General features: G+C 36.5%; 1 protein-coding gene across 8 annotated transcripts in view; it reads left to right on the top strand.

The window, feature by feature from the left end:
• Positions 1 to 16,269, top strand: part of CLSTN2 (calsyntenin 2) — a 342,914-nt gene that overhangs the window by 197,730 nt on the left and 128,915 nt on the right. The window lies entirely within an intron of this gene.

Genomic DNA, 16,269 nt, shown 5'->3' with positions numbered 1-16,269 from the left:
CACGGTATACAACACATCTTGGTCTACATGAACTTGGAAATTGAAGGAACGTGAAGAGAGAGACTCAACACCATAAAGTTCTGGAAGAAAATCTGAGGTAAACAGTCTGGTGAGGAAGTTATCTGATAAAGACATCTGATAATTTGCACTTCAGGAATTAAAAAATAATAATTGCATAAGGGATTAAATTGACATTATTCAAAAGTGAATCCAAAGGAGATGACCAGAGTTGGGTAGGGTAAATCAGCACTGACAGATTGTATTGGATGTATGTTTATAAAATGGTCACAGGTTTCAGAGATGATTTACTCTGTTTCAAGGCTGAGTAAACAGGATGTATCAAATGTCATTCAAGAGTTGTAATGGCTGTGGTTATTGAAAGCAATGAAGTTGTAATAAACTGACTTGAACACCAATATTTGGACAGACACCTGTCTTCATCAATGACAACATTTACTTATAAAGGCTCACAGATGTTATAATGTAGAATTAATGCATTTACTGTGGTCCACTGTAGTGAATTTAATTTCCACACTTTCTGTTGATCTTAAATAAAAGTGAGCACTGCTGAGTTGTTACTGTATTAATTTAAATACTTGCAGTAAAAATATACGGTGCCATTATAGGCTGCCTAGGGCAAAGTAAGTTAGAAAACAGTGTGGGGGGGTAGGGGGAGGGAGGAAACACCAACATCTTAAAGAATATTTTTCGGTTACTGTAGAAGTAACTTCTTACTTTTCTATATGTTATCCACAAAAAAGCATATGTTCATATGGGGCAATATTTTTACACGTCTGTTAAATCTTGTGCACTTGTGCAGCCTCAAATGCCTGTATTAGAGATATTTCTGTTGGATATTTCAAGTTTTTGCTGTGTCATAGTCATTTTCTCTGTATAATAATCAGTCTGTAGCTGATCCTTTGTTATATAATTTAAGATTTTTAATATTTGTAGTAACATCCTCAGGAACTGCACCTAGTTACATTCTGTAATAATGGATGATGGTTCAAGTGAAGCCTCTGCAGCCACTGTCTTCCAAATGACTATGGCTCTTATTTTTGTTGGGATATAAGCCAACTGACCCCTGTATAATACTATAAGCTGGAAAATTCACATATTCTTCAGCCTGATACTGTAACTACCAGTGCAGATTCATTATGCTCAATCTGTAAAATTACTTTCTTTGAACCACAAGTTGTATTTTGTCCTTCTGTGATTCTTTCTATTTCTGTGCAGTGTCTCATAAGAAAATGTTATTAATGGCTCATCCTCTTTGTGCTGTTGCTGTTTCCCAGGGTTATGTCTTAAATACAGATTAGATAACAATATTTACAGTGTCTGATGAGGTTAGCTTCTTGTAATAAGACTTCTGTTTATCTGTAAAACTGGAAAGAAAATGGAAAAAGAAAAAGGAAACTTTCGTATGGTGTTTACAATTCGTTTTTTACAGGGCATCTTTTTGGTCTCAGTGTCATCCATTTACAAAACAAAAGTTTGCAATGTAAAAAAATAAATCTTCTACAGCACTTGCTCACTGGTTAATTCTTACTTTAATAGGTAGCACAGAGAAGTACAAGCGATAGTTGTAGGCATATGCAGATTTTCCAGATGTAAAGTGAAAAGATAACAACTAGTTTACTTAAATTCCAGTAGACTGATGTTGTAATTCTGTCTGCTGCAAGTACAGTCATTTGTTTATTTAGCTTTGAAAAATACGATTATTTGTGTTTTCATGGGATCCTTTCATTACTGAGGAAAACTCAGCAGTTGAGAAAGTGGAAAGCGGAGTACAGTTAATACTACTTGACACTGGATACATTTGGAAATACACAGCTTTATAAGAAGGGAAATAGCCTACTTCTTTTATTCTTCATTTTAGTCTACTTCCTTAGAGGATTTTATTGATGGAAAAATGAAATGGACATGTAGGATTTACTATCCATTTAGTGTTAATATTGTGTAAATACACAATCAGCCAGAAGTTTTGATAGAAGCATTTGAAAAATGGTCCTGCTAGGTCCATGTAGGAACTCCCAGGTAATTCACATGACAGCCATCTTGAGATTTTCTCAGGCTTCCAGACAGATTCAGGTGTGACTGTGTGCATGTCATCATTGTCCATGTCTCATAAGAAAAGTGTATTCATACACTATTAGATTTAAACCAAACACAAGAGAGTTGCTCATTGCTAATCTTTATTCAGACTTTTTCAGTTGGATTTAAAGAATGAAATAAAAGATGACTGGAAGGAAATCTGGCAGTTAACTTCATTAGGAAATTACTTTGTTGTTTTTTCATCTCTGTATAAAAGTTAATAGATTACTTCATAAGACTTCACTTTGGGGGCAACCGCTGTGCAATGTTCCTGCTTTTTCCTGGTCACTTTGGAGACAGGAAAAATTCATTTTGAATTTTCAAATCCCAGGGAGTGCTCCTGTAATGCTGAAAGTGGTAACAAAGACCTGAAACTGTTAAACACTTGAACTGAGGGCTTGTTACCAGTGAGCTAAATATTATGATTTTTCAGGAATAAGGCTTATGTCAAACTAGAATATACAACCTCTAAAAATAACCAACTTTTTTCCATCCTAGAAGAATCTCTTAAAGAGATCGCCCACAAGCAATATACTGTAGGACTGTGTTCTCCATCTGTTACTAGTGAATGCAGCCACCTTACTTTTCCTGCCATGATATTAAAGCTACAATATTAAATTAGAAGTGTCCTCTAGAAAAATATTGCTAGGTTTTATTATTGCAGTAGGCTTTGAATTAGTTGAATAAAAGGTACAATCTTTTTTTATTATTGGAAACAGGTGCTTACCCTAACCAAATGTTTAATTGGTAACTAGAGTTGATCAGTAACATCCCAGGAAATTAATAATTCTAATAGTAAAATGAATCATAATATTGTGGAAAGCCTTTGTGCTGAGTAATAATTTATTTTATTAAGCCATCTGTTCTTTCTTTGATATGAGCATATTTTGGATAGGGGTGCTTTTACTAGTGATTCCAGCATCCTTCACTGTGGTAAGTCTATTACGCTAATTAAAGATCAGCTTTATAAAATAAAAATATCTAACACAAATCTGAAGCTCAACTCTCCCTTCGGCATGAGGGACCAAATGGCAGGAAGTCTTTTCATGGATTTTAGTGCAGATTTTACTTCCGACTTGTTCTGTTTAATATGAGGGTGATTTAAGGAAACAGCACATACAGCACAGTTGACAATTTGTTAGCTGATTATTTAATCCAGGTCAGGGCATATGCACTTTCTGTGCAGCAAGACCTTGTATCACAATCTGTGCTTCTCAGTGGGTGAGCTGTGGGCAGCCAGGAGTGCTGCCTTCCCACCCCAGGACTCCTCTTCCACACAGTACAGCAAGTCCTGCTGCTGACACAGTCAGACCTTGTGGCCTCACGTATCAGAGGTACCACAGCAGATCTTAACACCGATTTAAAGATCTGATGTTTTTTTAACCCCGTTGTTGAGACATTTGTATTTTTGAAGTATTTATGCAATAAATTCATGTGTCCATGCATTTGGAGAATTTGATCTGTTACATGGCATCTTCGTGCTTATGAAAGGAGGAGACCCATTCTTAGCGGAGCTGGGGAAGAATCCGTCAGTGTCACATTTTCATGTGTAGTGAAACAGCTTCTCAGTAGGCTCCCACTTACATTACAAATCTTCAGGAGCTTCCAGCTGCCCTCTTCTCGGAGCAGTGACATGCTGCTGTTTTCTTGCCTAGGACATTATGCGCCATGATGCTGATAGTGGTGAATTCCCTTTGAGTGTCTTTGCTCTTCTCATCAGTGTTACTCTCCAAATAGGTCCACGCTGGTTATCATGTGAATACATCCTGTGATGGTATCGCTTTCAGTCAGGGATACTCTCCTTACATTATATGGTCGTCTTGAGCAGTACAGGAGGAGGAGAACTAAGAGAGCCTGAAATGACCTGGTTAAGAGTGGTTTGGAAAACATTTAATGAAGCAGGTGCCTTTCAGCAAATACAATAAAGAGAATCTCTTCCCTATATTGTAGAAATAAATATATTGATTCTGATGCTAGTACATTTGGAAGAAGATATTAGGGGAAGAACCTTCTCCAGGTTAATAGTTGAAGGGTTGAGCATCTCAAAGCTTGTGAAAGACATGGGGCTTGTAAAAACGGTACAAATCTTAGCCCTGTTTTATGTACAAAGAGATTACACAACATTAACTCCTTTTACCTACTGACCCTATGATCGTTGCAGAGATGGAACGCCTAGTTCAGCAGAACGTGTGCACTTGAATTAATGTATATAATTGAATGCTTTGCTGAAAGAGGACCTTACTGACACAATTGTAAATCTTGCCTGGCTGAAGGATAAGTAATTTTTTATTACTTCTCCTCTACCCCCTTCAAGCCTTCCTGTAACTATAAATACTACCATCTACTTCTTTTTTTTTGGTTTGTTTTGTTTTTTAGTATTATGGTCATAACATCACCTTTGATTTGCTCTTTTGGATTAGGCAAAGCAGGGTAAATTGTACTGCTAACACTAAACCTTCTTCATCAGACTATACATTGTAGGATTAGAGGGTGAGTGGTCTGACATTCAGATGCAGAAATGCTTCCCTTCTGAAATAAGGTGGCTTTAACAACTACCTTGTTTTAGTAGTAGTTCAGTATACTTGCAGTGATCTTTTCCTTTGCTATTCCCCTTAGTCCTCCTCCGTTAAAACAAAATTAATAAATTACAGAAAGTAGATTGTAATGGAAAAAAAAAATGGCTTTAAAGTGAAGATCATTCTTCTTGAAATGACAGCTATGATAGTTCTGTATCCTTTGAGACTACCTTAGTGAAAAATGGGTCACCTGAACTATTGCTGTTATATAGTTTTCAGTAAATAGTAGTAGTTCTGGATCCCCTGCTGTGAATATTTGTAGGGCAGTCCTGAGTCTTGATTGCTGCAAATCTTGTGCTGACTGTAAAGGAGACAAACTATTATAAAAGAATTATTGTGAAACAGAAGGAACCACAAAATTATTTTGAGGGGTCATAAGTTACAGTGTGGCACAAATGTTGGTTTTGACACTTGCCTTTGTATTCAAGAAATTATTTGCAATAGCAGTAGACATTGCAGTGGCTTATTTAGAGCAAGTTTAAGAATTCAGAACAACTTAAGAGTCTAGTTTGCTGCTATGACTGTGTTGAAATACATTTGATATACGTTAATAGGCTAGAGGTTGAAATACATTATGTGCATTTTGCTTCATCTCTAGATTCATTTAATCCATAATGAATCCAGGTCACAGGTTCTGAAACCGCTTTGTGATGTGAACCAAAGGTTAGTAAGGTGCGGCGATTGGGAAATCCTTGTAAAACAGACTCCTGATCTAAGCTGAAGTGTTAATATAAAACTAAAATAGTAAATGAAAACAAACAAAAAATACCACTAAAGTATTAAATATTTCACTTTCTGAAATGCTGCCAGGACAACTTTTAAGGAATTTTGTTCTAGGCATTTTTGTCTTTTGTAAGGTACATTTCCACACAGTAAAATTCTCAGGCAGAGTAGGCTAACTGAAACTAAGTTCTGCAAAAAGCTAAGTTTTATCCTTATTTTTCTGCTAATTTTTGGAGATAAAATCAGGCAGGTAAGTAGCTAAATAACAAGCTGTTTTTTTCATTTAGCATTCAGTGAAGATTGCATGTAATAAAACCAAATTATTTGAATGTCTGGAAGACTCCTCATACTGAAGAGTCTGATATAGGATATATATTTTAAACTTCTAATAAAATGAATTAACTTCACTCAAAGGCTTTGCAGAAAAAAATAAAATCCTATTTTGATACCAACAAAACTATATGGAAGGAGAATTAAATATTTTAAAACTGCTAAAACTGGAGCATTCATTGTGTTGAAGAAAAGTGATATAGTGCAAGTCACATCTTTTAGCGGCTGTTTTATTTTATTGGATCAACGACTGAAGAACGTTTATTGCTTGAGCACTATTTTGCTGCCCCTCATTCTCTCCGTTATTCCACATTACCGGGGGGAAGTAAATCCACAGAACTTGAAATGTTATGTTGCAGCAAAGGCAATTTCATGGCAGTAATGAAACTAATTCTATTCCTATTAATAATATGGTGTTTAAACCGCTTTACCTACTAATCGAAATTATATAACTTTAAAGTGTGGCAAAGAGACACAGATTGACAGGGAAATGTATCTAAAGGTCAGCTGCAAAGAAAACTAGAAATGAAGGTTCTGAAACTCCATCTTGTAACTTCTACAAATCTCCACTTATCTCTGTGGAGAAAATATAGCCTCCTTTTGCACTGCAGAAAAAGTATATGCTAGAATAAGGTGGGTATAAACTGCATTAGGAGCTTTTGTGACGCTGTGACTATAAGCTATGCAATGCTGGCAGTCTCTTCGGGTGCACTATTAAATATAATGGGTATGCACTGTGCTGAAGATTTTGCTTGTGAGCAAAGCCACACACTGTGAACGCTGTTCAAGCAGTGATATTCAATCTACACCTAGAAGCTGCAACAGGACGCTGTCTGAAGACATTGTAGCACCAGGCTGGATGTTCTGTGACAAACTTCTGTAGCATTTAGTCACCTCTAGAGCTAAGATATACTGGAAGCAGAGCACTGTCTCCTAGGGGACTTTGTACTCATGGCTGTCATTCTCTGGGAACACAGAGAGGTGCAGGTGAAAGATTCCTTTTTCTGAATACCATGCAAGTGCTGGGTTGTCCTCTTTCCTTCCTGGTCTGGAAGTAGAGCTCTTCTCCATCTTCGCGGAGAATCCAGTGTGGCTTCTGTAAGTCTCTGAGTGAGTCACTACAAATGCAATACAGTGTGAGAGACAGTTCGGGAATAGTGCCCTGTAGCTTGCTATCATGGTGCAACACATCACAATGCTGGGCAGAAATCTGAATTCAAAGCTCCCAAAGTAGTGCTAGTATGTAACTTCTTACTCCTGTTCAAAACATCAGTGGTCTGTTCCTGCAGGCTTGGTAGAAAGATTTTGCTGTTAAAGAAATGAAAATAATTAAATCTTGATTTTATGTTCTAGATTGTTTTTGTGAACATTACCTATGTATAGGAAGCTTTTGTAAGGCTTAGTTCAATGCCAAGGCCAGTGCATCCTCTGTCTTCTTCACCCTTCCCAGAACCTTCTTGTCAGCAGGATTCAATTTGTTCAGTACTTCACTTTGTGATTGCATGTGTTACTAATATGGTCAGGGATAAAAGTACGGATGTTACGAGGACTTTTATTGAACCCACTTCTTTTTGGGAGATTAGCTGGGCCTACCTCTCTTGATTTTCAGCAGAAGATGAGAGGAGGAGTATAGCAGTGCTAACAGCAATAATGTGATAATGCTGTTGGCTACTTTCCCATATAGCCTTCTGTGAAGTACTCTCCTCTGCTCATTTTATGTTACATAGCTTTGGGTTGCAGTTCTCAGAGGTTTGTTGCAAGTGTTTGTTAGTGGTCACAGTTGTTTGTTTATGGCGTTGATCATTTTTGTTCGTGTTGGCACTGATTTTCTTTTCGGGGTTCTCTCTGTAGTGAAGTCAATCTTCATTTTGCTCTCATTCACACAATATTTTAGAGATGATGGTATGGAGAAGCGTGAAACAATGAAAGCAATGATGGTCTGATGTGTATATCTGCAATGCGTAGCTCTAAAGCTTCACTACCTGAAGGATGGGTAGAACCAGTGAGTGTGGTAGCTTCTATAATCGTTAGTGTTTGGTGCATCCCAGCCTTTTATTTCACTACCATTATATCAGTTCCACTCTATAAATAGAAACTTTAAAACACAACTATTCTCATTTACAGTGTTTCAGCAATATAGGTGCCGAAAACTTTGCCCATTGTTTCTCATTGTGACTTTCATGTCTTTATTTTCTGCTCTTTTTAGCTTCCACTGTATCCATAGCAATGATGGTATGATCAGTCTATTTCTTTTATAATCTGCTGCCTCTGGTTTATGAAGACTTTCTGTGTGGAGTCTAAACTTGCTGTTAGTCCCTGTGTCTCTGCCTAACTGTAGATCTCCTACAAACAGGACAGTAGAAGCAACTTGAAACATGTGTATTTTATTTTCAGAGAGTATTCTGTTGCTCTTACAAGCTCTTGAAAAGTAGATTGATAATGAAATGTATAAAATGTGGCATAGCTAGAAGCCAGTATGTTTACACGTACAATGCGATGCAATTCAAAGAGAGCTGAACTTTGTTGCTTGCTTAGCCTAATGTTTCTGCTGTCTGTAACAGTTCATTGTGCTGTGTAATATAGAAGGGATTTCCTACATCATTCCGTTACCACGAAAACCTATTTCCTGTTGTTTTTCTGTCCCTATTTTCATGGGCTTTCTTCAGTGCTTTTCTATGAAATATTTGGCCTCCTGCCTGCTAGTGGCCATTCTGAACAAATGTTCAACGAGGAATGGGAACTGCCATGTTAAAATACTCTTTCCACTCTGTATGAACACAAGAGTAAATACCTAATGCTTTGCATTGTGTAACCTTTCCAAATTACCATGGATAAATTGTAAATTATTTCAAGATTTGTTCAGATGTTCAAAATGGACATTTAGCAAGTAAAGCTGATTCTTAGAATACCATGGCAGTGGAAATTTCTCTGTAAAAGCAGGCTGGTTTTGTGATGACATTTAGGTTGGAAAAAAAAAAGGCATCCGTGCAGTTTTTATTAATTTGGACAGAAGACTAACTAGAAATTAGAGTGGAGAATAAATGCTTAGATATTGAGATGTGTTCATGGCCACATTACTTTTAAATGGCACTTCGGAGGTTCTTGTTTTTGAATATAAATACAGGCAATGAGAAAATACGAGAATAGCTTTTATAACTTTACAGCAATAGATGGATACGGAACGTACCTCAGAAAGCCCAGTGCTGTTGTGCCTACTAGGATTATGTTAAAAACTACTTTTTGGCTGAACCTTAATGTTAGCAAATCTTTTTTTTGCCAGATCTCTGTCAGATTCTAGGGTTTTTGCTAGATATAAGCTCCGTGTTCCTGCACTGTAATAAATCTAAAACTGTGATTGTCACAAATACTACATTTCTCAGTAGCATTACATTTAGCAATATTTTTTCCAGAGATAAAATTGGCATTTATGCTGATTTGGGCTGTTGAACAAAACTAGTCATAAGCATACCAGAACTCCTAAGGATCATCTTGCTTATCTGTGTGAACTCTTCCACGTTTAATAAAAAATCCTTCTTCTGAGATGAGAAATGTAGATTTCTGAAGTGGGTTTGTTGTTGTTTTGTTTTGTTTTCCCCTTAATTTTGTCTTCTAGACATTTAATAGACATCTGTACTTTTAAAGAAATCATATACACATGTGGAGTGGATTGTAGTTCAGTCCAGTACCTAAAGGGGGCTACAGGAGAACTGGGGAAAGACTATTTGTCAGGGAGTGCAGTGATAGGAGAAGGGGTAATGGTGTTCAACTAAAAAAGGGTAGATTTAGATTGGATATAAGAAATTCTTTACTGTTCAAGGCCAGGTTGGATGGGGCTTTGGGCATCCTGGTCTGGTGGGAGGTGTCCCTGCCCCCTGGCAGGGGGGTTGTAATTAGATGATTTTTAAGGTCCTCTGCAACCCAAACCATTCCATGTTTCAGGCAGATGAAATTGAAATCAGCAGACTAGAGGAATAAGAAGCACTCAGATAAGCCTCAGTCATTTACTTGGTTCATGGTCTGTACTCTGCTATGGAAAGACTGTGCATCTTGCAAGTGAACACAGCAGCCAGTTATCTGTCTCCTATGACTGTGCCTTGGAATTGTAAACAATCTTGGCATTGTGAGGCTGGTAAAAAGAACTCATTACAAACATTTAATTTGTTTTCGAATGTCAAAATAACAAAAGTGCCTTTTTAAACCGAACTCCACTGAGGACCAAATTCCTGTGAGCACCTTAGTGTATTGCACCATGGCAATTGAAGGCATTATATGTTGGAGTGCTGAAAGCACCTATACAAATTGTGCTGTAGCAATGTGAAAGTATCCACTACAGCAAAACTTGATCATTAGCAGTCATGGAAACAAACCATAGAAGAGGGCACAGTAATGAGGTATTCAAAAGTACTGCTCAGCTGTCACTGCACTAACTCAAAAAACTGCTTAATTAGTGAGCTTAATACAAGAAACTCAAATGAAGAGGCAGAGCTAAGCAGAATACATAGTAGCTTCAAATCAATAGCAGGTTGCATTATGAAGGTATTATGAACTGCTGCTGTTCAAGGTCTGTTCACGTTTCTTTGTAAATGGCTGTTTTCAGTGTAACATCAGTTTTGAAACTTAAAGCTTGAACATGGGCATTTAAAATACCATAGTTGGGAAAACATAAGGATAATCAGGGAAGAATGTATCTGAGGTTTCATCTTCTTTCAAGTTCTCTAATTACCTCTAGCCTTGATTTAATACAGCAATGTAAGTCAAATAAGTACATCTGAAATAATAATTTCAGAAACAGCTGATTCTCAGGATCGGATGTTGCAACTGGTGTGCATTATAGAACTTTTAAACTTTGCATAAATGGGAATATTTAATTTGGAATTTAAGTGGCAGATGATTTTATTTTGAGTTTTTTGAGAATTTTGAGTTTTATTTGACCCTATAGTTGTGATGGCTTGCACCCTAGATTTTCCTAGAGCTGGATGACAAGTATCATATCTTCTATGAAAACTGCAAAATTTGTGGGAAAAAAAAGCTTTTTGGCTTTTACTTAAATTCTCAGTTTTCTGAGATTCAAGGTACTTGTTTCTCATTTTGTCTGTATGCTTTGGTGCTCACCATACCCTTAGAGGCTACAGTAAATTGTCAGCAGCACTTTGATTAGTTTGAGATCAAGTTCCCCAACTTTGATTATCATCTTTTTAATCAGAAATTATATATGCAGTACCATACAACTTTGTGTATGTTTGGTGAAGCAATAATACTGAAGCTGATTTGTAAACATTGAATGAAATTTTACTTATGATTTCTTGACCACTCATTAGATAAAATAATCTTGAAATAGCAAAGTGCTAAATCAGACATCTCAAAAACAAACAAACAAAAAAAAAAAAACAAAAAAAACACCATCACCATCAAAAAAAAAAAAAACTCTTTTCAGTGAAGTTTAGATTTGGACTCCAACAGACCTACATTATCATGCTTAGCATAAAACATACAATAGCATTAGATTTTCAGAGATGCCTGGGTCACTAATGTGAAATGATGGACTCATTAAACCTATTTGAAAGTGAGTAGTGGTTGAGATCTGATTGTCTAATAAAATAAATAAAGCTATTTCAATAGTAGTGAAACAATTTTAGAATCACCTTAACATTGGTAGTTCAAATTCCCGGTGACCTCATCTGCTGTACAGATCAAATGGTAACACGTTCTTAATCCTCAATTTTTACATTTATGGTATGGGAGAATTCTTAAAAGAAAAATAGTAAGCAGAAATATTAAAGTCAAGTTTAAAGAGTAGATTCTTTTATATTCTCTGTCCATTTTACTCCAGTAAGCCCTGCTTTTCCTGATATATATTTATTTATCAAGGTATTTATTCAACAATAAATAGAAAAATATCAAAAGCTTATTTGTTTATTTAAATGCTAATAGAACCTCAGAATATATATGTATCGTTACAGAGTGTGTTACTGATAGCAAGGGTCCCGTTGGTATTTATCTTAAATGTTGGTGGACTTCATTAAAAACGGTCTGGATTGATATAGATCCTGTGGTGCAAAGAATGACAAGGAAGTTCTGTATTGTGTGTAGAAAAGTGGAACATTGAATTTGAAGTGGTGGTTGAGATATACTTGATCAACCAGTTGGCTCAGTCTTTCAATTCACAGAGGAAGTCAAAAGCGCCGATTAATGTTTGTCCATTGTAGAGGAAGGTAACTGAGACAGAATATCTCCCATCTTCCACTTTCTTTGAGACCCCTGCCCCAATTCCTGGAAGGCAGTTTCGTATTTCTCCCTTTGAAAGAGCCCATTGGAATACACTGACTTGGCGCACTATTTCGTAAAGGAATATAAAGTTCTGATCTCAATAGAGATCATAGATTCATAGAATGGCTTGGGTTGGAAGGGACCTTAAAGATCACCTAGTTCCAACTCCCCTGCCACAGGCAGGGATGCCACCCACTAGACCAGGTTGCCCAGATTTCTGATAATTTATCTTTATTTTGAGCAAGCTCATTCTGAATAATGAGGAGGAACAAATACGTATTTTCCATTCGCTTATTGGGTGTTGGAATGGGAAACAGCTGCCTCCTCTGTAGTACTTCCAACTACTCAAAGTCTTCTGTCGGTCTGAAATTGTGAAGCCGAAGGTCATGCATTCATGTTTCCATAGCCTGCTACTAGCCAGTAGATGTGGCAAAAATAGTTTGGAGATTTTGCTTTAAGACTGCTGCTTCAGGATACAGAGAAATGTTACTAATCTCTCAAAACGCTTCTGCTAATATAATTGCTTTTTTTTTTTTTTTAATCCTTCCCTTCTGAACTTGTCCCAGTAGAGATCATGTGCCATAGTTCCCTCTGATTTTTCTTTTTACAGAAATAAATGTCATCAGGACACCATTTGCAGTTCTCCTTGGTGACAAAGACAACTTCTGGGCATCAAAATCATTTTCTTACACATGGATTAACATGACATTGTGTTTCCAATGTGTTTGCAATAGATTTTAATGTGTGATAGTTCTTTGTGTAGAGACGGTTGTCTCTTCACATTTTTATGTCCAATTGTGACCTCAGTAACAGCTTTTGGGTCTCTTGCTGTGATAAATACTGGTTCACAGGATGGACATAGCTTCTAATTTCCTGCTTTCAGGGTATTATCCTTGAAATTTCTGACAACTTTCAAATAAACAATGAATTCATTATTACACTAATCTGGTTCTCTGGTCTCAACTGTGACATATCCTTTTGAATAGTTTTATAAACTTGAAAGGCAGCCAGCAGTTCTGTTTTCTCTTTTCAGCTCGTTAGTGACCTTGCTTATTTATGGTTATAATTTAATTCCCACATAACTCATTTATAGTGCAGCCTACTGTTAGCGCCCATAGAGGTGCACAAGTTTGAAGTGCATGTGAGATATGGCATCTAAGATTTAACAACGTGTATGTATAAATATGTAGAATAGATTTTGTTAAGGCAAACGATTGGAAGTCTGCCCTTGCTATACTAACAATGACTGGAAAAATGCTGACTGCAAAATTGAACGTGGCAAGTAGTAAGTGGACACTAGGAATACCACAGAGCTTTCAGTGTTTGAAGTTTATTAGAACAAGTGAGGATGACATGTTAGGTGTGCTTTGGACCTCTACAAATTTACAGGACCTAGTTAACCTAGATAAGGTGTTCACATTTTAATTTGGCTGAAGCGTATGATTTAGTTTGCATTTCTAGTTCCAGATTTTAAATCTGTATCTAATTGTTGATTTAATGCAGAAAAATACATCAAATATATTTTTAATGAACCAAATGTTCTTCTTACTGCTACCTGCTACAGAGATAAACAAGCTGCAGTAAATAACTGCAAGATCTTATTACATGAGAAGAATCTAAGTACGTGTTATTCTTCCATGCTGAGGTATGCATCAGTGAAGTAACTACATGTCCATTTGGTAAATTGTCATGAACCCAGCCTGTATATTAAGATGCCTGAGAATAAGAGAGATCATATTTACTAATTTCAAATGTTCTACGTTATCAACATCCTAAATCAATGTAAGCCTTGCTGGCAAATTAGTTGTCTGTAAGAAGCATTTATATCCAGAGCAGGAAGTTGGAAACATGACGGAAGCTGCTGAAGAAACAATTTTCATCTTGCAGAAATGAGGATTCTCTTCATGCACATGACTGTTTCCGGTTTTGTAGCAACAGTGATTTGCTGAACAAAAGCACTCTTTATTCGCATTATGCATTTTTTTCAGCATTTTTGTAAGATTTTACCTCCTCAGTACTAGTAAATTGTTGGGCATGTATTTGAGAAGAAAAGGTACCCATCAGTTGGATCTTAAGGCTTAACACTGAAGTGTGCAGTATCAACTCCTCAGAGAAAGAAAGAAGAAAAATCCTTAATTTTGCCCTGCCCAAAATGACAGGCTCTAAAAGTAACTTTAAGAGTAGGAATATAGAATGTTTTCTCAAACAGAGCTTGGCTATTCTGTTGTCTTCAAATCCAGGTAGTCATTTATCAGATAATAAATAATGCACTGAGAACTCAGCAAATTTTCTTCTGTGTTTATGATGACAGGAAAAGAGAGGGTCTAAGGAAAAAGAGAAAAAACATAATTTTTACAAAACCATTTTGTACAAAGCTAGTCTGGTGACATTTCCATTTGTGAATCTGTATAATCAACACTGCACAGCGAGTGGGTATGTTTTCAGAACAAGACCACATGCATACACACACAAAAAAATAACTAACAACATTGTGATAGGTTGTCTCTATCAGTTCTCAAAAATGTGATGGAATAGATGGATTTCAGAGAATTAATGTAGCCTGCAACACTGCAGGGCAATGGGTTAATTGGTTCTTGTGAGAAAACCTTAAATGACTGAGCCAAGATGTTTGCAGCCCATGGCTTATTTTCCAAAGATTGAAACTTCGTTGTCTTTTACTGAAGCTAGCTTAACATCTCAGTAGGGTGGATCCCAGTTCAGCTCAGGAAAGGCGTTTCAGTTGGTTCTTTTTCTATGATCGAAGAAATTCCAAATTCAGTCTCTTTTTTAAATGTTTCAGAACTTTGTTTCCCTTGTCTATAAGAAGGGAATGATAGGACAACAGAACAAATGTATGGAAGGTCCAGTTGTGCAACACTGACTGGCAGAATGCATAGACAGTGGACAAGAAGGCTGTAGGGAGAGTAAAACTCCACAGGAGACTCTGCTTAGAACATCAGCCTTGTGTAGCTACGGCTGCCTCACCAATAAACTCTCAAATTGTTGAGAAGTTTAAAGAATTAAGTACTGTTGTTTTTGGTGTCATTTACAATAAGTGTTCAGGCTGTAAAATAATCATTTTCATTCTCTCTATTGCTGATGCTTGTTTTCTCTCCTTAATACAGGATTTAAATTCTGTTACTTTATGCATGTAAACTTACGTTTTTAGCAGTTTATGTTACTGTGTTTTTCTCCATGGCATGCATTTTTTTTTCCGCTTGTGTTTTTGCTGTTTTTGTTGTGGTTTTGTTGGTGATGGTGGTTTGTTTATTCTATATAAATAAAAGAAATGACCTTTCTAAAATAGCCCCAGATTAGGCTCCAGTCATGCTAAAAGGTATAGGAATAGATGGTCTTTATTCCAAAGAGCTTTGCAGCAGAATAGTACTTCTAAATTGTGTGATGTAAAATGACTAAAGGAATATCTCCTTTAGAATAAGAGGTCATCTGTTTTATTCATAGTAGTGTCAGAATTTCCAAATGGCCAAATGACTACTAGGAAGCTCTAGCTGATAGTGACTCTGTTGCAGTCCTTTCTATAAATGTTCACAGCATCAAAAAACTAACAATACCTCTTAACTCTCCAGGTTCTGCCATGTTGTGTTTTGTATTTTTGGGAGTGGTGAAGGTAGAGGATGCTTCTTCTTGTTACAAATCAGTCAGAAAATCCCTCATTGTCTAAGCGCATTACTGAAAAAAATCTAAATGAATGCCTGCCCAAAGATGACCTTAATTTCCTCTATTTGAATTCCATTCATCCAGCTTGACAGGATTAGACTAGAAGAATATTATAACATATGGAAATTTCAAATGTTGCATGTAGTTTTTCTTTCTGCAATATATAATGAATGAAGGCATTGCACTTCAACAGCTTTCTTCCAAAGCATACTTCTCTGGTTTGAATTCAAAGAAAAATTTTCCCAACAGTTGCTGACAGATAAAATGTTGGAGGTTCTTGTCTTTGGTAGCCAAGGATGAATGAATGACCTCCCAGGGTCTTCCTTAAAGGCAGTATGGATGGGTGCTGTTATGACCTTTTTGAAGCTAGTAATAATATGTTTTATTTGTTTATTTTGTCTTGTTACAAATTGTACCCTGGATGTTTTTACTTTACTGGTTAGTGCTTTGTTCCAACCTCCTCCTATGCCGCATCTTAAAGCCTTTTCAGTCCAGGATCATGCTGTCTGTGCTTGGTTTCTTTCACTTTTTACTTCCTTCTTAATCACATCAGCCCAAAGAAATAATTCTCTTTGCCTTATAGCAAAAGAAGTATTACTAT

This window comes from Anser anser (assembly GCF_964211835.1).
Source record: "Anser anser genome assembly, chromosome: 9".
Taxonomy (NCBI): domain Eukaryota; kingdom Metazoa; phylum Chordata; class Aves; order Anseriformes; family Anatidae; genus Anser; species Anser anser.
This window is presented reverse-complemented; position numbering and strand designations above follow the sequence as displayed.